Source organism: Prionailurus bengalensis, chromosome B1, assembly GCF_016509475.1.
Source record: "Prionailurus bengalensis isolate Pbe53 chromosome B1, Fcat_Pben_1.1_paternal_pri, whole genome shotgun sequence".
NCBI lineage: Eukaryota > Metazoa > Chordata > Mammalia > Carnivora > Felidae > Prionailurus > Prionailurus bengalensis.
Genome location: NC_057344.1, coordinates 116,635,202 through 116,658,073, shown reverse-complemented (window position 1 = coordinate 116,658,073; position 22,872 = coordinate 116,635,202).

Here is a 22,872-nt window from a genome sequence, read left to right as displayed (position 1 = left end):
AATGCTATATCAATGCATAAATAAGCCTTCTTGTCATCATTTGAATGTTATGTAATCAAGATTACCAGTACTTTGGGAATGAGACTGAGGACCTGGGATGACATCATGAAAAGCAGGGACAATAAGAAGTCTTGGAAGAATGGCACATAGGAGAGCATGGAGGATAGATACATAGACTCAGGTCAGACTGGGTGGGTTCCAGTTCCCAGGTCTCCCTTTGGCAAGTTACCTAAACTCACTATACCTCAGTTTCCTCAACAGTAAAATGGACATAATAGTACTTAGCATATTGGGTTGATTAAATGAGTTAATTGTATGTAGCACTTAGAACAGTTCCTGGGACATCATGAATATGATTTAGGATTTGGTTGGGTAAGTACTTGTATTTGTTGCCTAGGGCTTTTGTAACAAAATATCTTAAAACGGGGTATCTTAAAACAATAGAAGCTTATTCTGCCACCTTTCTGGAAACTAGAAGTCTCAACCAAATGTTCAGTAGGGTTGGTTCCTTCTCAGTGCTCTGGGGGAGGATGTGTCCCACGCCTTTCTCTTAACTTTTGGTGTTGCCAGCAATCCTCGGTGGTTCCTGGTTTATGGATGCATCGCTCCAGTCCCTGCCTCTATAATCACACGGCATCTCCTGGTGGGGTTCTTCATCTCTTCTTTTCTTTTTATAAGGAAGAAGGGCCCACCCTTCTCTAATATGACCTTGTTTTAACTAATTACATCTGCAATAACCCTATTTTTAAATAAGGTCACGTTTAAAGGTGCTGGGGATTAGGGCATCAACAAAGGACACAGTTTGAAGGGACACAGTTCAACCCAGAATGATACTAATTTATTTTTTAAATATTTTTAAATGTTTATTCACTTTTTGAGAGACAGACACAGAGTGTGAGCAGGGCAGGGGCAGAGAGAGAGGGAGACACAGAATCTGAAGCGGGCTCCAGGCTCTGAGCTGTCACCACAGAGCCTGATGTGGGGCTCGAACTCATGAACTGGGAGATCATGGCCTGAGCTGAAGTTGGATGCTTAACTGACTGAGCCACCCAGGCACCTCCAGAATGGTACTAATTTAGAATATGAATAACACAGGCTTATCTAGTATGTGTTCAATATTTTAAGACCTGTGAGTTTCTGTTTTGAATTTCAGAGGTGATATGGGCCAGCTCACATCGACAGCATCCTTTCTTGTTCTGAAGACTAGAAAATCCAGTGGCAGCTGCACCTGGTTTAATTACCTTTAGACCCTCTGTGCTATTAACCAAGGTCAGTGCCTTTAATGAGGTATTCAGGTAATAAGGCTGTTTCTCCCTTTTTTTTTTAATTTTTTTTTTCAGCGTTTATTTATTTTTGGGACAGAGAGAGACAGAGCATGAACGGGGGAGGGGCAGAGAGAGAGGGAGACACAGAATCGGAAACAGGCTCCAGGCTCTGAGCCATCAGCCCAGAGCCCGATGCGGGGCTCGAACTCACGGACCGCGAGATCGTGACCTGGCTGAAGTCGGACGCTTAACCGACTGCGCCACCCAGGCGCCCCTGTTTCTCCCTTTTATAACACACACACACACACACACACACTCACACACGCACACACAAGCAGGTCCTACTGTCCTGGTCCCTTCCTCATTCAGCTATTGCCACTAACCTGTGGCTGTCGTCGTCGTATTCTTCTTCTTCTTCTTCTTCTTCTTCTTCTTCTTCTTCTTCTTCTTCTTCTTCTTCTCCTCCTCCTCCTCCTCCTTCTTTCTTCTTTCTTCTTTCTTCTTTCTTCTTTCTTCTTTCTTCTTCTTTTTTTTTTTTGGTTGTCATCTTTTGAATTCAACAAACCCAAGACTAAAACTCACATCAATTTAATCTAGTAGTTATAGTGAAAACGAAATCTGTCACACCTGGCTTTGCATTCCAGCTCTGCCAATTACTGGCTATGGTACCTTGGTCAAGTTGCTTTAACTGTCTGAATTTCAGCTTCCTTGGTTGTTGAGAAGACTAAATGAAATAGTGAATGCACAGGGCTTAGAACTGGGAAGTGGTCAATAAATAGAAGTTTTTATTTTTATTCTTTTCTCAATTCAAATTCCTTTTTCAACTGCCTACATCTGCCAGTTGTTCTACTCTAACATTCTAGATTTAAGGTTCTCTATTGATCTAACTAGTCACCATGTTTTATCAGTTTTTCATTTGAAATCCCTACAGATAATCTTTCTATTATAGTTGTGTTGACTTTGGAACCAATCCCCTTGTACCCTCCTTGTGGCATCATGTCTGGATCACAGAAGCTTCCATGGGGTCCTCCTTTCTCTAGTCTTTTCTTTCTATAATCCATTTTACAATCCTAATCCTCCCTCCCACCAACTTAGTTGCAGCAGTGCTACCTCTAAATACTGACAATTTAGTCTTTTTGATAAGACCTGTTTGAAAGCACTAACCACTTTTCTCTCTCTTCTCTTTAAACTGGAAGACAAAAGAATATGTGGATGCTTAATTATCTATTTCATATTCTGATTCATTTCGAGCCTTTACTGCATGCCTTGATGTGGTTATGGTGGCAATATTCAAAAGACTGACATATCCTTGGGGTTTTGGCAGTGCTTATTTAACTCAGAATTTGTTTGGGCTTTTAAAATTTTCTTGGGCTTATTTTTAGTGATACTTGCTCCTTGAGTGCTTTAAGTTTTAAAACTGTACATTACTTTGGTATGATGAAAGGTACTCAGATTCCCCCTGGGTGGGAATTTGTCCAAACTAAGTATGATCTACGTGGTCAAAACTCAGGCTGCAGGAGGACAACAACTCTATATATGAGGAGAAGGATGACACCTTTGAAGAATATATAGTTTCTTGCACTAGAAGTTAATCAAACCATGCCTCAAAGACACCCCATACTTTAGATAAAAAGGACCACGTTCCCCAAGGAGGATCTATCTGCCTTAGATGGTATAACTTGAAAAACTAGAAGGTTATATTCAGGTGCATGGCTGTATGAATATATTGAAGGTGGTCATGGTCTGTATGTTCAAATGTTACTCACTGAAACAGCTCTCTGAAATGAGCTCTTAGTCCTGCTGAAGACTTTTCTGTTTAGCCAATGTGATTTTTACCAAACCTAGAGTCATGTCTACTTATCTAGTGTAAGGTCAAATTAGCCCTTTCTACTCTGTGGTAAACCTGTACCTCAGTTTCCAGTTTCACTAAAAGTGATGAGTATTTAGAACATGGCAAAAGTGAAATGACATCATTCTCACTGGGATAACTAATAATGGACAAAAATTTAAGCTATGACTCCATAAATTACCAAATCAAGTAGAAACAAATTGTGATTAGATCATGTCATTTAGTCTTCTGCATATGGGCTCTTCCAAAATAAATCAACTTTTTCCCTATTTTGAACAACAGAACTCATCACTTCTATTTCCAGTCTACAGTCTACTCAGATTGAAAAATTTTGGCTCAACCACCAACTACTGGCATAACCCTGGGAAAATCACTCATCATGACTGGACTTTAATTTCATCAGTATAAAAGGAGGAATTTGGAGTTCATTTCAGATCAAGATTTAGTTTAGTTTAGATGAAGATTCTCAAAATTCACATATTTTTGGAATTAAATGTTGTAACCATACATGGCCTGGCTAACAGTCTTCTTGAAAGATCCTATTATAAAGCATAAATCATATTATGTTACTATTTTGCTTATAATTCTTCAATGGATTCCTATCACAATCAGAGTGAAAAAGAAATTCCTGTTAATGTATAGACAGACACTCCATAACTTGCCTCCCAGAGAGCTAATTTCTTTTTCCATGCCCAAACCTCTTCTCACTGAAGTGCAGCTACACTGCCCTCATTGGTGTTACTAAACATATCACGTACTTCACCCTCAGGGCCTTTGGCCCTTTTTGTTCCCTTTACTGGTATTTTATCTTCCCAGCTATTCCCTAAACTCACCCCCTTTACCTCTTTCAGATCTTGATTCAAATGACTCTCTCTCAACAAAGTGTTCCCTGTTCTCCTTATCTATAACTACAGGGGTGCCTGGCTGGCTCAGTTGGAAGAGTATGTGGCTCTCCATCTTGGGGTCATGAATTTGAGCTCCATGTTGAGTGTGGAGATTACTTAACAAACGAATCAAAATCAATCAATCAATCAATCAATCAATCAATTTGCAACCTTCTCCCACATCTGGTTCCTACTTTATTAATAATCTCCTTAGCATTTATTTAATGTGTAACACATATAACATGTAATATACTATATATTTCGTTGATTATCTTCACACACCAGAATCTAAGGGATTTTTGTCTGATTCGTTCACTGCCTAGTTAAAATTGATTGAAAAAGTGAAGAAAAGAATGAATTAAGGCTAGACGTGTTCTGTTGAAAGTCACATCAGAATCTATTGGAGCTCTTGATTCTGACTTAGTCTGGTAGCCACTGTGGACAACTGGTCTGTCCTTTCTTGACTACTGAGTAATTATTCACATGAGAAGATAAAACATCTCATGTGGGTTTTTTACCCTGGGGCCTGGAAGTCTTCTTTTATCACTGAGCAAATGAAAGCCAATCATCTGTTATACAATGACAGCCAATGAGGTATATATAGATGCAAACCATCCCATTTAATTAAAATTAGCCCTTTTCTTCTGAAAATCCCCTCTCTCTCTCTCTGTCCTATTAGTTTTCAAATAGATTTGTGATACAGTATTTTGGGAAAAATATTTTATTTTAAAATCCACTGTCCTAAAAACATTATCTGAAGCAAAGATCCTCAAGAACTTAAAATAATCTATTCAGTGTAAACAAATTTAATTAGTTAAGGTCCATAGAATACTGCAGCCAGCTTTAGGATAAAATGATGAGGTTGTTTATTTCTGACCTCATGTGCCTTACAGATATGATCTGTCATTCACTGTATGTAACTGTATCTCATACAAGTCAACAAAGCAAACAGTCACTTTGGTGACGTTATACTCTACTGAAAACATGGACCACTTATGAAAAGCCCATGGGAACAATAAAAAGATGAGAGTTCTATTTATACGAGACCATGTCAGTCTCATTTTTTCCCTTTAAAATGCAAATCTGCTGTAAAAGATGATGAGTCTAGCTTATTGTCCACTGGACCGGCCCCTTTCAAAAAGCTTTGAACAACTGATGTCCAGTCTTCAGGATCCCATCCAGCAAAGGCACGCCAGCTGTGCTGTGTCAACAAGGATGATTTGTGGCCTTCTTAAAGAGGCTTCAGAGGAATTGCTGGTTTTAGACATTGGTTGATTAGCTTGATGAAGTGAGTTTCAAAATGTTTATTCCTTCTGTTCATTTTCATTTTTTTAGGCTTATGTATTCTTGGTATTCTCTTTCTTCCCCTGTGATGTTCAGTTCAAAAATGTTTGAGATCCCAGGGCATGTATTGGTGCAGCCTGACTCATTATGCTCTCAGACATGCGTGGAGTTTGACAAATCATTTGGATTTTTAAGGCAAACTTGGAGATGTCTAGGATTGGTTAGACCCTATTAACAGGTGGTAAGCACATTGCTGAGAAGTGTCTTTGCTGCATTCAGTTAATTCCCATCAAATGCTGACTGATCCCTGACTACAGATCCAGTCATCAACCTGCTTGCTTTTGAGCCAATATATTAATCAATGCAAACCACAACACTGTCCCTGCTTGATCCCATCACTAACCTCTTCCCCATGCATGGCACAGGTCTGAGGATGATCTGGTTTCTCCAACCTGCAAAATTAAGGGTCACAGTTTGGTTTCTTTCCACATCTGTTCCTCTTATTTTCCATGGCCCATTTCTCAGTTGCCACCCAAAGAGATGAAGGCAAAACCCCAGCTCCAAGTGTTTGGACACCAACACAAAGCTGACTGGGTCTGTGGTGAGGCCTATGTGGTTTAGGAAACTATACTGCTTGTTTGAGCTTTTCCAATAGTGTAAAGTAAAAGAATAAAATAGACAAGAATTTCTATTTATTTTCCAGAGCCATGGTCATTTTATTTTGTGATTCATTCATCTAGAAAGTGCTTTAAAATGGAATTTGCCACCTCATATGATCTGGTGTCACATAGAGCCATTTGAGATGAGGAGTTCTGCTTGAGGTTTATAGATTTAGAGTTATTTATTTCTCTTCAAAATCCATCTAATTGATATGAAACCAGATGCCTTCAGGAGCCAGTTATGAGGCAATGACCAACATTGCTTTCTTATCAAGTTAGACAGTCTTTGACATAAAGCAGCAAGATATTATTTATTTTGGATTTTTCCCCTTACATTTCTAGACCCCTATCCATTTTTCAGGATTCAAAACAAGTGTTGTTTAATCTCAAGCCTTTCCTTATCAATATGTTCTCTCCAGATAGAAATGACTTCTATTGACTTTGAGCTCCAGAATAGACTGAGACTTCTCTCTTAACACTTAGTCTAATTTGCTTACCCTTCAGTCTAATTGGCTCCCCTAATTAGACTGTGAACTCTCTCAGATTTGAAGACGACAACATTTTTACCATTCATCTTTGAAATACCATTGCCTGGCACATAGTAGGCTCTCAACAAATGTTAGTTGAATAAAAAGTATTTAAATGGATAGGCTTAATGTGCATGGTGTTCAGGACATGGCATGCTACCTCAGAACTTGAGTCTGTCTTGTGGGCTAAGTCTTTTACCCATAATGGCCTTCCCTCTCCACTGCCTGGCAAAAGCTTTCTTATTCTTTACATCGATATTTAACAGTCAGTTATGCTGTAGAATATTCTCTGTCTTTCCCAAATACTATTAATCAATCCTTTCTCTTTGCCCAGAGGCCCATTAGTTCTTACACTACAGTTTGTGTATTATTTGTGTATTGATTGTTTTTTCCTTTTAATGGTGATCTCCTGATGGGTCAGGTTCCTGTTTAATTTTGATGTTATCCTAAGTGCTCAGGGCAGGCCTGCATCAGAGATAGTGCCCAGTGAGAATGTCCATCAGAGTCCCACTCCAAACCCTGATGTTAGTCAGCTGTGGAAGTTTGAACACAACACCTGATCTTGCTTGGCCACAATATTTGATCTGCACACCGAGAGGCTGACATAGAACTCCAAGTTCGCTTCAAGTTTGGCCTCAGGTTATTAATCAGCATGTCATCCTGGTTTTCACTGCATGTATTTTGCTCCTAATTTCATTTGGGTATTTCTTATTTACAACTCTGCTTCTCTTCCCTTTCCCTTCCCCTATGTCACCTGAATATGTTCAGTCAAATACAATATTATTTGCACTGCCAGTCCAATACAGTATTATTTACTGCACTAAGATACTTGTTAGATGTATGACCTGGGCAAGTTACTTAATCTCTCTATGGCTCTGCTTCCTCATCTGTAAAATGAGGATAAACTAAGTGCATACATCTCATAGGTTTGTTGTGAGGATTTGATTATGGAATATTTGTAAAGCTTTTAAAACATTGCCTGGTGCACAATGAGTGAACTGAGTGCTTATTAAATAACTAACACATCCCGATCCTATATTGTCACAATCAATCAGGAGTTGACTATATCTTCTGCTTCCTAGACTATAATACCTTAGACTTGACTGCTAGAGTTATTAGCAAAGCCTTCTGGAAATTACATTCAATTTTTATCACAAAATCTAAATTAGAATATTAGTACTCATTTATTTTATTTTTTGTTTGTTTATTTTTGAGACAGAGAGAGACAGAGCATTAACAGGCGGGGGGGGGGGGTGCAGAGAGAGGGAGACACAGAATCTGAAGCAGGCTACAGGCTCTGACCTGTCAGCACAGAGCCCAACATGGGGATTGAACTCACAGACTGTGATATCATGACCTGAACCGAAGTCGGATGCTTAGCCGACTGAGCCACCCAGGCGCCCCTAGCACTCATTTATTTTAAATACCACATTCTTGGTGCTTTCATAAATGGCACTCAATTCATTTACAGTTGAATACCTTGCAGTTAATTCCCTCATATTCCAAAAGGTAGAGTATAGCTATTATTAAATAGTTGTCCAATATGAGGCTTTCATTTTGTCAGTTTCATTACACTTTAAAGTGATAATACACACCAAGTGTACTGGTCATTGTGAAATGCATTAGAGTCCAGAAGATGAGAAGTTCTTTAGAACTGGGTTTGGCCAGATTTACACAGTAGTCTATAACATTTGTTTCCAAATTAGATACAGATTTGCTAAATAATGAATGCAATAGCATCCAAAAGACATAAGAAATGCTGGTGAAAGATTATTTCATTGCAGAGTATTTATCAATTTGTACTAAATGTACCTCTCCTGAGCATGACATAGAAATATTTTTTTAAAGACTAATCACCCTATCCATGTCACATTTGAGAGAAACTATTACTAGTGTTCTCAATATCCAATGATATTGTTTATGTTTGGGTGTGAGGGATACTGCAGCAAAAGGTAAAATTCCTGTACAGTGAAATCTAAGGAGCATATAATTTTTATAAAAAAAGTTTATTGAGAAATTATGTTTTCTGTGTTCAGGATTTGAGCAGTATTTTGAAAAACAAGACAAAGCAGGAAGAGTACTGGAAGAAATGGGAAAACCTACACTCTGGTGTGAGACCCAGCAGCTCTATCAGTAGGTAAGTGATTTGACCTCTTTGGACTGTGCTCTCCACCTTTGTCAAAGGATACGTGAACAATATTGCTGCATGTGGAGGAAAGATTGTTAAGAGAAGAAGGGCTTGAATAAGGAGCTCGGTTGAGATGCTACAGTAGCAGTCCAGGTGTGATTTCACACATCAAGCACAAGTCACAATTTTATCCATCCTTGCACTCCCCTGTTGAATAGGGGTGGATAGTTTCATCAGTAAGTGGAGGAGACACTCTGAAAGGCCTTTCAGCTCCAGAATTGCTTTCATTTGCTCATCCATCCCCTAAAATTCTACCTTTAAAGATTATTTTTGGGGAGCCTGGGTGGCTCAGTTGATTGAGCGTCCAACTTCGGCTCAGGTCATGATCTCGCAGTCTGTGAGTTTGAGCCCCGCATTGGGCTCTCTGCTGACAGCTCAGAGCCTGGAGCCTGCTTCCGATTCTGTGTCTCCCTGACTCTCTGCCCCTCCCTGACTCGTGCTCTCTCTCTCTCCTTCAAAAATAAATAAAAATTTAAAAAAAGATTAAAAAGATTATTTTTATGGTCTTACATGTATTTTGTGCCCACTTCTTACCACCAAGACATTATTTGAAACACATTAAAAAAAACTATTATCACTTCTGTTGGGTCTTGGAATAAGTTTCCTTGCAATGGTACTATTTTGATAGTAAAAGACTGTACACAGAGATGCATGTAAAAACTTACAAAATATAACTAACCGAAAGTAAGAAATTAATGGCAAAGAAGGGAATTTATGAAAACCATTCTCTGAAAAATATTCTGAAACATGACAGAGAAAATAAAAAAGCATTCAGACTTCAAAAATACATGGCCACCGACTTTGATTTGACATATACTTTAACATTTCTTTCCTCCCCAATTCATCCATCTTTTGTACAAGATCTCAAAGTTCACTCTTTTGCTGTACAATTCTTTTTTAAAACCTGTTTTCAAATCTGTAGTCCCTATATTCTGGTTTGTGTCTTAAAGGTATACTTGGTAAAGTACATTTCTTAGTATAGATATCCCAAAACAGCACAAGAAATGCAACTATATCAGTAAGTTATTTCAGATTATTTCTATAGTTGTAAAGGAAATCTGTGGATTTCATTACTGTGAATCTCTGTGCAGCTTTCTTTTTTGTAGATATAATACTTCAGCAAATCTGAGACCGGAAGTCCTCAAGCTAATCGCATTTGACCAGGGTCCTGAGCCTTAGTTCCTCCCTATTACCATGACCAGTATAAATCACTGCTATTTAGAAAGCCTCCATAATGCATTTTGCAGAACAAAGAAATGGGAATGAAGAAAGACAAATGGTTTTAAAAATAATGATTTGTCAAAATAATATTTTAACCTTCTATACAAAGACACATTTAAGTAAATGAGCTGTATTACAAGAGGAACTCAATTGTCCATTAATCCATACAAGTGGCCAAATAGATGCTTATCCTATAGAGAAGACAGCTAGAGTGTCTAGCTTCTTTGAGAAATAGGAAGCATTTTATGTAGCTGTGTCTACCACTATGTTGGTCTATCAAATGGCAATTTCCTTTGCCTTCATGTGCCCTACTACTTGGCTCTAATAACAGCCAGTCCAATAACCCACTTAGTACTTGATTACATATATTATTAGTAATGTGTTTTATAAATGGTATGATATCTGGGATATGGTTTTAAACAATGCAGGAAGGAAAGAGATATGTGGGTTGACAGTGGAAAAGACAAACTATGTGGTGCTAATTGCTGAAGCTGGATAATCAGTCAATGAGGATTCATCATCCCATCCTATATATTTGTATATGCTTAAAGTTTTCCATAATAAAAAATTATAATGTGTATCCTTTTAGATTTGTGTGTCTAGAGGTGTGTGTGTATGTGTGTGTGTGTGTGTGTACATGTGTGTGTGTATCCATCTTTAACTTTTAACCATAAACTCTTGAACCATATAAATGGTAAATTTTGTTTTCAACTAAGTCAGCAGTTGGTGGGGGCACAAATATTTATGCACTCATTGCTGGAGGGGATACAAAAAGCCTAAAACCCTGACCCCAAAGTCCTTATAATCTAGCTGGGAAAAATACCATTCACAAACAAAAACTCTTAGAAGTGAAATACTAATACAGGGGCACCTGGGTGGCTCAGTTGGTTAAGTGTCCAACTTCGGCTCAGGTCATGATCTCACCACTCGTGAGTTCGAGCCCCACATCGACAGCTCTGTGCTGACAGCTCAGAGCCTGGAGCCTGCTTTGGATTCTGTGACCTGCTCTCTCTCTGCCCCTCCCTCACTCATGCTCTGTCTCTCTCTCTCTCTCTCAAGATTGAACAAAACATTAAAAAAAAAAGAAGTGAAATACTAATACAAAATTTAAATAAAATTTTGTGAGAATAACTAGAGACTTAGGCACCATGAAAAATCTTTAATAAATTATACAGCTTATAATTCTCTATTTCAGCAAGAGGAACATCATTATAATATAGAGAAGTTGTATTTAGGTAAGTGTATTTCAGCTGATTCTTAAAATGTAGGCCTTAGCTAGGTAGAAAGGAAAGAGAAAACTTTTTAAGTTAAAGAAACAGCAAAAGAAAAAAGGGGCAATTTGGGTACTTGGAAGCCTAGTTTTTTAAATGAGTAAATAAGTTATTGAAAATAACAGAAGAACTTTAGAGATTTATTTGACTTTAGAGGATTGAAGTTTAGGTTAAAGAATTTAAAGTTTATTCTTGGGCAGCAGAGAGCCACTAAAAGTGTTTTGCAAGGAAATGACTGTTACCAAAAAAAACCCCAAACATAGTAAAATGACTCCAGTAACAAGATTGATTGACTTAGAGACTTAGAGACTTGTGAAAGAAAGAATGAAAAGAATAAACCACATTATTACAATATTGTAATACCATTGCAATATATGCAAAGGAAGCAATAAGGGTCTTCTTTAGAATGATAGAAGAGCAGATGGAAACAGGGATCCATCATGGAGAGCACATTTGTCAGGCCTTCGAGATCAATCAGATATGAGGGTCTGAGGAAATTACTGTTTCTGCAGTCTCCTCTATTTCTATTGTATCTTAATAGAATGCATATACTTCTTTAAAGTTTCAATTGGCAAACATTTAGCAACTTCAAAATAGAGGAGAATGGGAATGACCATCAGGGATTCCAAGTATCAAAACTAGTAAGTAGATGTTGCTTTTAGTTCTTTTGTTAATTATAATGTTATGAATAACATTTGTGAATGTGGAGAAGTTTCATGTTGTGCTTAGTACTGGCCCCTCTACTTGTTTGAACCATTTAAATTCCACAGGGGTTATTTTATCTCGTTCTATGGAGACAGTATATTTGGTAGGAAAATAGGAATTTGATCAACCACATACCAAATTTATGTGCTTATCCTGAGATATTCATTCCAGAGAAAGGCCTGCTGGGCTAATATATACTTTTTAGATTTTTCCACAGGTTTTAATGAGCCAACACCAATTCTGGCACTGTAATCTCCACAGTATACAAAATGTGTTATGGGAAACAATTTTTCTAGGTCTGCCAGATTAGTGGGTAAAATGTACTGAACATCTGTTGGGCCTAAAGTTTTCCAAGTTTTGGTGACATCAGCTTGCAATCTAAATGAACACACTGCATAATAATGGCCTGCAGAGGGGCAGGGGCAGTGTTTGGAATTGACCTCTAGGCAAATGGATTCAAAAACAACTTATCCTATATTCTCAGTTTAAAGAGGCTGGTAACTTAGATTTAATTTCTTACAGAATCATGTTTAACTTTGTCCAGTATTATATCAGTCATAAACTTAAAGAGAAGAAAAGATATTTTTCCCACATGATTTTAAGGATTTCGAGGTTTTCAGTGAATATGTGTTACCAATAAGTGTATAATTTCTCATAAATAAAGATTATCAGTCTATTTTTCTGCAAGAAAGAAAATGATTACCATAGTAAATTTTTTTTTACCAAGCTATGAGAGTCTAGGCAAAGGAACTGTAATTTTGAGTTTAAATATATAATCATTCAGAATCTTGTATATATTTTCATATATTTATTTGATAGGTATATTTTATCCAAATTCTAGAATATGACCTGTGAATTCTGTCAAAATTACATAATTTACCTCATTAGTTTTCAGATTGTCTAATATCCATTTATTTTTATGTAGGAGGGTATTTGGTAGGTGTTTTCTTTTTTTATCATTAATTTTCCACAGGAAGGAGGCAGGCTATGTAACATCATGGAAGTAAACATCGGCGGATCAGGTGGGATTTGCTTTGAAAAACTGAAGGGGAATGTAATGAGTAAATGTACAGTCCTTAGCAGCTACAAATGTAGTTGTAGCAAGAGTCTTGAATGATTAATCAGCTTCTCCTCTAATAATCCACCTCAAACAACTAAGAAAAATTTCTTTTTTTTTTTAATTTTTTTTAACGTTTATTTATTTTGGGGACAGAGAGAGACAGAGCATGAATGGGGGAGGGGCAGAGAGAGAGGGAGACACAGAATCGGAAGCAGGCTCCAGGCTCTGAGCCATCAACCCAGAGCCCGACGCGGGGCTCGAACTCATGGTCTGTGAGATTGTGACCTGAGCTGAAGTCGGACGCTTAACCGACTGAGCCACCCAGGCACCCCAGAAAAATTTCTTATTAGCCAAATATTTCTTTATGTTTACTCAGCTTCTGATAAAGTTACTTTATCACAGGATGTCAGATGGCAGACCCCGATTTGGGGTTAAACAGATCATAATTTTCTCCCTAAAATCAGACATTACATTGCCACTTTCTCTGCTTTCTAATATAACAAATAGACCCAGCAAATGTTAAAATGCATGTTGTTAACACTGTTAGAGGGGGGGATATTGAGGTCATTTGCAAAGTTATCTATAAGGGAAAATGTTATGTTTGTCTTAATTTCATTCTTCAAACCCATCTGCCCATTCGTCCATCCATTCACAAATTTTTTGAGCTTCTACTACATAAATCTCCAGAAATTCATGGAGATATGCGTGAGCAAAACATAAAACTTGTTTTCAAAGAGTTTACAGAATAGTAAAGGAAAAAAAATACATGCAAATTAACTATAAGACCGAGTAAGATATATGTGAAACAACATGACAGAAATGTGACTATTGAAGGTTTATGAGCAGAGATATGTCCTGATCTTATTTATGATCTAGGACAATAACTTTGGCAGTAGTGTGAAGGACGTATTGGAGTATTGGGAGGATTGGGAGGATTGAGAATATAAATGAAAACAGTAAGATGCATTTTCATGTATTGCATATCTTGAGATTGAGAGGAAGGCATGCTATCTATCAGTGTCTCTGGACGAGAACTGAAATTTGGATCTAGAAGTCAAAATAGAAAAGGACTTGGAAAATGAAAGTACAAGGAGAAGGAAGAATTATATAAGGGTGGGAGGAATGGAGTAGATGGATGTATGGAAATTGCTTTTTATCTTCAGGCCCTTTTCTTGGTACTTTCCATAACTTTATTATATAGCAACATAGATTCACAGGTAGTGTTTTACAAAGTCAAAAAAGTGAGTTGGTCCCCTAGAAGAAGAGAAATAAGTAAGAAGAGGACCAATGATAAACACATGACATAGATAACTAGAGAAGAGACACCTTCAATGAAGCATGAGAAAAACATTCTGAGTAGAAGGAGACTCAAGAAAGAGTACAGTCACTACAGGCCAAAGGAGGGTGGTCAACAGCATTAATTTTGTAGCTCAGTAAATGAGTGCAGAGTCCAAGAAAAATCTACTTGTTTGGACTAGTAAGAAGTTGGAGATATTGAGGGAAATGTGACAAAGGTGGGGCAGAATATAAGGTGCAGATGGCTAAGGAATAAGTATATAGTAAGAAAGTAGAGTAGAAAACTAATTCTGTGAAAAGAATTGCTCAGAGCAATTCTTTAGCTTAAAGTTGCAGATGTAAAAGAATGAGGCAAGGGAGAGGACTCACTGAAGATATGGAAATTGAAATGGGAATAAAATGATGGGAAAAGTACTGACAGAAATAAGGCCATCTGGAAGGTTAGCAGTGCACAGACACTATTAAAAGAGGAAAGTTCAGAGTATTTACACTGAAGAGTATTTAAAAGAGGAAAGTTCAGAGTAGTGCACAGACACTATTAAAAGAGGAAAGTTCAGAGTATTTACACTGCATGAGTTCTGTCTTCTGAGAGAAGAGGCAAGATCAACCACTGAGAATAAGGGTTATAGTCCATCTTATATTTGTGAAATAAAACTGGATATGTGTTATTTTATGAGAGACTGCTGGATTCAATTTGCTATAATGTTATTTAGAATTTAGCACTTAAGTCCATCAGAGACTGGCTTATGTCAGTTATTTTTTTAATTTTGTTGTTTTGGCATTATCATAATAATAGCTATTTTTTCAAACATTTTATATATAAGAATTATCTGTTCCCTGAGAATTTAAGAGAACTCATTTGTAAAACTGTTGAGATGAGTACACTTTATGAATGAAGGTTTTTGAAAAAAATTTAGCTTCTGTGCTGATTATAATTCTACTCTTCTATTTCTTTGTGTATTGTATTGTAAAAAGATCATATTGTTAGCTTTTAATATTGTCATTGATGCAAAAGTTATAGAATAGGCTTCTTTTTAATTTTTTTTAACGTTTATTTATTTTTGAAACAGAGAGAGACAGAGCATGAACGGGGGAGGGTCAGAGAGAGGGAGACACAGAATCTGAAACAGGCTCCAGGCTCTGAGCTGTCAGCACAGAGCCTGACGCGGGGCTCGAACTCGCGGACCGCAAGATCATGACCTGAGCCAAAGTCAGCTGCTTAACCGACTGAGCCACCCAGGTGCCCCTAGAATAGGCTTTTAAATTTTCTTAGTGGTTAGCTATTTCTTTTTTTTAAAAAAAAATTTTTTTTTTCAACGTTTATTTATTTTTTGGGGGACAGAGAGAGACAGAGCATGAACGGGGGAGGGGCAGAGAGAGAAGGAGACACAGAATCGGAAATAGGCTCCAGGCTCTGAGCCATCAGCCCAGAGCCCGACGCGGGGCTCTAACTCACGGACCGCGAGATCGTGACCTGGCTGAAGTCGGACGCTTAACCGACTGCGCCACCCAGGCGCCCCAGTGGTTAGCTATTTCTATATTTAGTTTCTTATTAATTTTAAATTAAATTCAATGAATTAATGGGACTTGTACAATTTCTGCTTTTAGGAATTATTATTAATTTTTGTGTGGCCTGATATAAAATATGTACATAAATAAGTATTATATAGTATATATTTTTTTAGTGTTTAAAAGTTTTGAGGCCCTAAAAAGTTGTAAGAGAATATGGCCTCTTATCCAATCTCTGATAAAATAAAACTTTTCTGAGCTAAAATACGACACCTTAATTACTAGACAAAAGGACTTATGAAGTTTTAGGGAAAAAAAAATTAACAAGCAAAACCTTCAACAAATTTTTTATTAATGTAGTAAGAATAAAAAAAAATCTTGCAAGTATTTAGTCAGGTGAATCAGAGTCAAACATTACACCTATAGAGAAAAAGTTCAGCTAACCAGTTTTCTGTCAAACACTTAGCACTTAGAAGGAAAAAAAAAAGCTACAGAGATTTAAAGGAAAATGTGAAGAAAACAGAATTAATTTTTCAGATGTAAGGGGCCAGAAAATATACCACACACATATACTATCTCCATTTTAATAAATGTATTTTATTACATAAAAAATAGATTAGAGATTTAAGAAAAAAATAAGACTTCTGTTTGCTACAGCACGACTGAGAGTGGGCAGTGGCAGTAATTAAACATGAAGTTGTATAAATGAAAGCTAAAAATTTGGATAAAAAACAAATTCAACCATTAGTCTTAAAATTAAAAAAATTAAGCTCATAAGACAATAAAATTTAATAATAATAACCTATATGTATTAATTATAGAAACAGAAACAAGAAAAATATGTGAATCTGATTAGAATAGCAATAATTCAAGCTACACAAGACCAACAAATCTTTAGCTAAATTGAATAAGGAACAAAGAAGATTCAACTAACATTAGAAATGAAAAAGAGGACATTACCACCAATTTTGTAGAAGTAAAAAGGATTATAAGGGAGTACTGTAAACAATTGTAAGGCAAAAATTTAGATAATTAGAGTAAATGAACAAAGTCCTAGAAACACACAATTGATCAGACTGAATCATAAAGAAATAGAAAATCTGAATAAATCTGCAACTAGCAAGAAAATTGAATCAGGAATCAAAAATTCCTACCCTACCCCTCAAAAAAAGCCCAGGACAAGATGGACTCACTAATGAATTATACTAAACCTTTAAAGAAAAATTAACACTAATCCTTCATAAACTCTTCTAAAAAATTAAGGATTAAAGATTATATCCTAACTCACTCTTATGAGGCCAGCATTACCCTGACACCAAAGCCAGACAAAAACGGTATAGGAAAAAAAGTATAGACCAATATCCCTGATGAATATTGGTCCAAAAATCCTCAAGAAAATATCAACAAATGGAATTTGAAAGCATATTAAAAAGATTACACACTGTGACCAGGAGGGATTTATTACTGGAATGCAAGGATGGCTCAACATAGAAAATCAGTTAATGTAATATACCACATTAACAGGATGAAGGGGAAAAATGATCATTTCATGCAGAAAAAACATTAAACAAATTTCAACACCATTTCATGATTTTAAAAATGCAATGAACTATGAATAGAAGGAAATGGTCTCAACATAACAAAAGCCTATATGAAAACCCACAGCTAACATCACATTTGATGGTGAAAGATTGAAGCTTTTGCTCTAAAATCAGGAACAAGGCAAGGATGCCTGCTTTTGCCACTTCTCTTCAACATAGTACTGAGTGTCGTAGCCAGAACAATTAGGCTAAATAAATAAGTGAGTGGTATCCAAATTGAAAAGAAAGAACTAAAATTTTCTGTTTGCAAACAACATGATTTTATATGTATAAAACCCCTAAATATCCTCACTATAACTAATAAGTTAAGCCAGCTTTCAGGATACAAATTTAACATAAAAAATCTGTTATATTTCTATATACTAACAATGAACAACTCAGGAAGGAAATTAAAACATTCCATTTACAATAACATCAAAAAAATAAAATAATAAAAATAAATTTAACCAAGGAGGTGGAAAACATACACTGGTAGTATAAAACATTGCTGAAAGTATGTTTTATACTTTTAAAGAAGACACAAATATATGGAAAGATATCACAGGTTCATGGGTTGGAAGACTTAATATTTTTAAGATGTCAATACAACCCAAAACAATCTACAGATTTAATGCAATATTTATCAAAATTCTAAAAGTTTTTTGCAGAAATTAAAAAATCCCTCTTAAAATTTACATGGCATTCAAGAGACCCCAACAGACAGACAATTGTGAAAAAGAACAAAGTTGATATCTTGTACTTCTTAAATTCAAAACTTATAAAACCTAATTAAAACAGTATTGCACTGGCAAAAAGACAGACATAAAGAGCAATGAAATAAAATAGAGGGCTCAGAGATAAACTCTTGCATGTATAATCAATAGATTTTCAGCAAGAATGCCAAGACCATAAAATGGGGAAAGGAAAGTCTTTTTGACAAATAGTATTGGGAAAATTGGGTATCCACATGCAAAAAAAAAAAATGAAGTTGGATCCTTACATCATATATAAAAATTAACTCAAAGTGATTGAAGACCTGAATAAATAGGCAAAATAGAAAGCTCTCAGAAGAAAGCATATGGGAAAAGCTTCATGGCACTTGATTTGGCTATGATTTTTTGCATATGATACCAAAACACAGGCAACAAAAGATAAAAATAGATAAGTTGGACTTTATCAAAATTAAATTTTTTAATTAAAAATTTTTGATCTCTAGAGAACGCAATCGACAGAGTGAAAAGGCAACCCATAGAACGGGAGAAAATATTTGCTAGTCATGTATTGGATAAAGGATTAATATTCAGAAATGTAAAGAACTATAACTCAACAACAGTAAAGCAAACAACTGGATTAAAGCATGAGAAAAGTATTTGAAGAAACATTTCACACACACACAAAAATATACAAATGGCCAATAAGAACAACTATCACTAATTCTTTAGGGAAATGAAAGTCAAAATCACAATGAAATACTACTTCATAACTGTGATAATGGCTATTATATATAAAAAAAAAACCAACGGGATATAAGTGCTGGATGAGAATGTGGAGAAATTGGAACATTTGCACATTGCTGCTGGGACTGTAAATCATACAGCCACTGGGGAAGAGAGTATGACAGTTCCTCAAAAAGTTAAATATAGAGGGGCACCTGTCGTTAAGCGTTGGACTTCGCCTCAGGTCATGATCTCGAGGTTTGTGAGTTCGAGCCCTGCATTGGTCTGTGTGCTGACAGCTCGGAGCCTGGAGCCTGCTTCAGATTCTGTGTCTCCCCTCTCTCTGCCCGTCCCCTGCTCATGCTCTGTCTCTCTCTGTCTCTCAATAATAAATAAACTTAAATGTAGAATTTAAATTTAAATTTAAAAATTTTTAAAAACTTAAATGTAGAATTACCATATGATCCCTAACTTCCACTTCTGGTGATATAGTCAAAAGAAGTGAAAACAGGGACTCAAACAGATATTTACACACCCATGTTCATAGTAGAATTATTCACAATAGCCGATAGAAACAGGCCAAATGTCTGTCAATGGATAAACAAAGTGTGGTATATATATACAATGGAATATTAATTAGCCTTAAAAAAGGAAGGAAAGTCTCACACATGTTGCAACATGTATGAACCTTGAGGACATTATGCTATGTAAAATAAACTAGTCACAAAAAGACAAATACTGTATGATTCAACTTATATTGGGTTCCTAGAGCAGTCAAATTCAGGAGACAGAAAGTAGAATGATTGTTACCAGGAGCTAGAGGGAGGGGAATATGGGGAGGTAGTATTTAATGGTACAGAATTTCAGTTTGGGAAGATGAAAAAGTGCTGGAGATGAATGGCAGTGATGATTGTGCAACAATATAAATGTACTTCATGCCACAGAATTGTACACTTAAAAATGGTTAAAGTGATAAATTTTGTTATATGTATTTTAACACAATAAAAAATGGTAAAAAATTTTCAGAGAAAAAGCAACAATGCATTAGTTCAAAAATGCTGCTGATGCTGAAAGTAAAAAATAAAAATAATAGTTTCCATATTGCATAAAATAGAAAAAAATAGCAAAACAAATTAATGACAGAAAGCATAACAAGGGAGAAGTGTGATGGACAAAGGATATGGTATATCTGGATAATATAATTAATAAACATTTAAAAATTTTATTCTACTCTGTATCCTACAGTATATAAATATGAGAGTCATACATTCTTTTTCAAGTGATAAAATTTTTTGTACATTTCATGGCATTATCTGAAATATTCTTGAATTTCTTACAGAAAAATATTTTCACAAGTTTTCTTTTTCCTTTGGATTTCAACATGATTCTTGGTTATTACATGATTCTTTTTGTCTTAAATGGAGTGGTATGCACAAGTCTAAGTCTCTCAGCCCATTCATACTCTTTGATCTGGACAAGGAGGATTAATGTGCATATCCCATGGCTATTTTTTTAGTAAGCTTTTATGTAATGCAGTCTTCAGAACTGATTCGGGATCTTTCTATTTTGAGTACTCTAAGATCAGAAGGAAATTAAAGCTATTCTCTAAATGAGGTAATATATAAAGAAGTATATATTCCCAACATATACCGGTCCTATTAATTTTTCTGTCTTCCCCCTTAATACAGGTATCAAGATGATACCAAGTAACCAACAGCCCAGAATGCACCATACCCCTGCTAGGTACCTATTCATTTCTTCCTGTAAATTGCCTTTACATAGCTTTAGAGACATTTTTAAAGGCATGTTGTTTAAAGACATGTAGGTAATGCGACTCATTTCACCTCTGCTTGGCTCAAAGCATAATTCAAATGTACTATTTAACAGCAATTATTTTTTTTTTTGGATTTGTACTTTTTTTTTTTTTTAGGGACTACGCAAGTTGTTCTTATTCAGAGAATGGTGCATATGGTATATAGTGGAAGGATGCATTAATCAACTGAACCCTGTAGGGGAGAGAGAGCATGTCAGGGGGACTACAATCTAGGTGGAAAGAATGAGCATCAGGATTGAATGAGATAAGGGGTCAGTGTGAATTTCTACATGATTTTCTTCGGGTATTATTTATTAGGAATAGCCTTTCTCGCTTCACCTAATCACTGGTGCCTCTGCAATCTCCTAGCAGTTTGTCAGAACCTTTAGTATAGTACTTCTATGGCAGTTTATTTGCTTGCTTGTCCTTTCAATTGATAAATCTTATTTTTCTTTTTTTTCTCATTATAGCAGTAACTACCATGGGAATGCCATAAAGGTTTTTGTCTGAGTGAATGAATGTTCTTTTAAGAGAGGAAATCAAACAGGAGGAAGAGTAATTATAGGGAAATTTTGCTTTCTTAAATGACTCAACTTACCTATAACAAAGTCAGTTTGATGAAGTTATTTATACCTGGCTTTATTAGTACTGCTGATTTGAAAGAAATGAATTAGATTAATAACTTTCCAATGTTTTTGCACTTTAGAATCATCTGAGGAGCTTTTAAAAATACCAGTGTCCAGGTACCTACTCAGGGTATGGCCTGTAGACCAGCAGCATCAGAATTACCTGAGAACTTGGGGCTCCTGGGTGGCTCAGTCGGTTAAGCGGCCAACTTCGGCTCAGGTCATCATATTGTGGTTCTTGAGTTCAAGCCCTGTGTCGGGCTCTGTGCTGACAGCTCAGAGCCTGGAGCCTGCTTCAGATTCTGTGTCTCCCTCTTTCTCTGTCCCCCCCTCCCCCCACCCCCACTCATGCTGTCTCTCTCTTTCAAAAATAAATAAACATTAAAAAAAAAAGAATTACCTGAGAACTTGTTAAGAAATGTTCTCAGGTTCTTCCTCAGATCTACTTATCAGAATTGTCATTTTTACAAGATCCTCACGTGATTCATATACACATTAAAACTTGAGAAGCACTGATGTACAGCATTTGCTAATAGTCACTTGCCATATTATTTGAAAAGTTTAGCAATATAAATTTTTTTTGCCATTCTTCTAATCTTTCATAATAAATATAATTTATCAATGTTATAAACACAGCTTCTAAGAAGGGGCAGTTAATAGAATTCTTAACTTTTTTTTGTCTCTAGTGATATGATTTCTGTATGTAGTTAGGTATCTATTGAACAATATTGTGATCCTTTCATTGTTACATATTGAGGAAATATCTATCTGTATTCTTGACCCTAAGTTTTTTTTTTTTTTGTTTTTTTTTTTTTTGGCCCTTTGCAGCTGAGAAATTTATCTCTATCAGTTGGTTCCATTTTGCCTGAACCAGATCACTGATCACATATGGAGTTCAGCTTTTCAAGTGTTCAACATTAGATCTGCCTTGTTGAAGATAGTATGTTCAAGTAATCATTAAGTTTTCATTTGGTTCTGCTTCTTTCTGAAACCCAAAATGATATTAAATGATGAAAAATGGCAAAAGTTAGGATGACCAGGAAAACATTTTTGGAAGTTTGAAAGTAGATGGATTAGTTTAACTTGAAAAAGTTAAACTCTAAGACTGCTGTAGAGAAAGTCCAAAGCATGCCAAATTATAGTAGAGAACCTCAAAGTCTCAGAAACTGGAAATTCGAGTTACCTTTGAAGTATAGGAGTAAACATGATGAATTCTTTGAAAATCAGATTAAGAATGAGAGGACTTTCTGATTTCCTCTTCTATTCTGTGCACTTTTAGAGACTCTCTCTCCCTAGAGACAACTGGAGGTTTATTCCTTTTATTAGGAGACCTAGTTCCAGCTGGGAGAGGGCATTGTAGTGCAAAGGTAGATTAAGTGTAGGTTTATGGTATAAATGTTAAGATTCCCCAACCTTCTTCCATATTCCTTCACAAAATGTTAGGTAGTAGGGATATTCCTTCTGGGGAGCAGATACATAGTACAGCTTCTGGGATTCTGAACAGCACAACAGAAAAGATCTAAGGACAACAAAGCCAGGGTTTTTTGTTTGTTTTGTTTGTTTGTTTGTTTGTTTGTTTGTTTGTTTAATTAAAATGACCCTGGAGATTGTAGCTTTTTTTTTAGGTTTCATGCATAATTATGAAGAAATAACAAAAGAACATAAGATATTTAAGTAAACAGAGGCCAAAGCAAAAGTA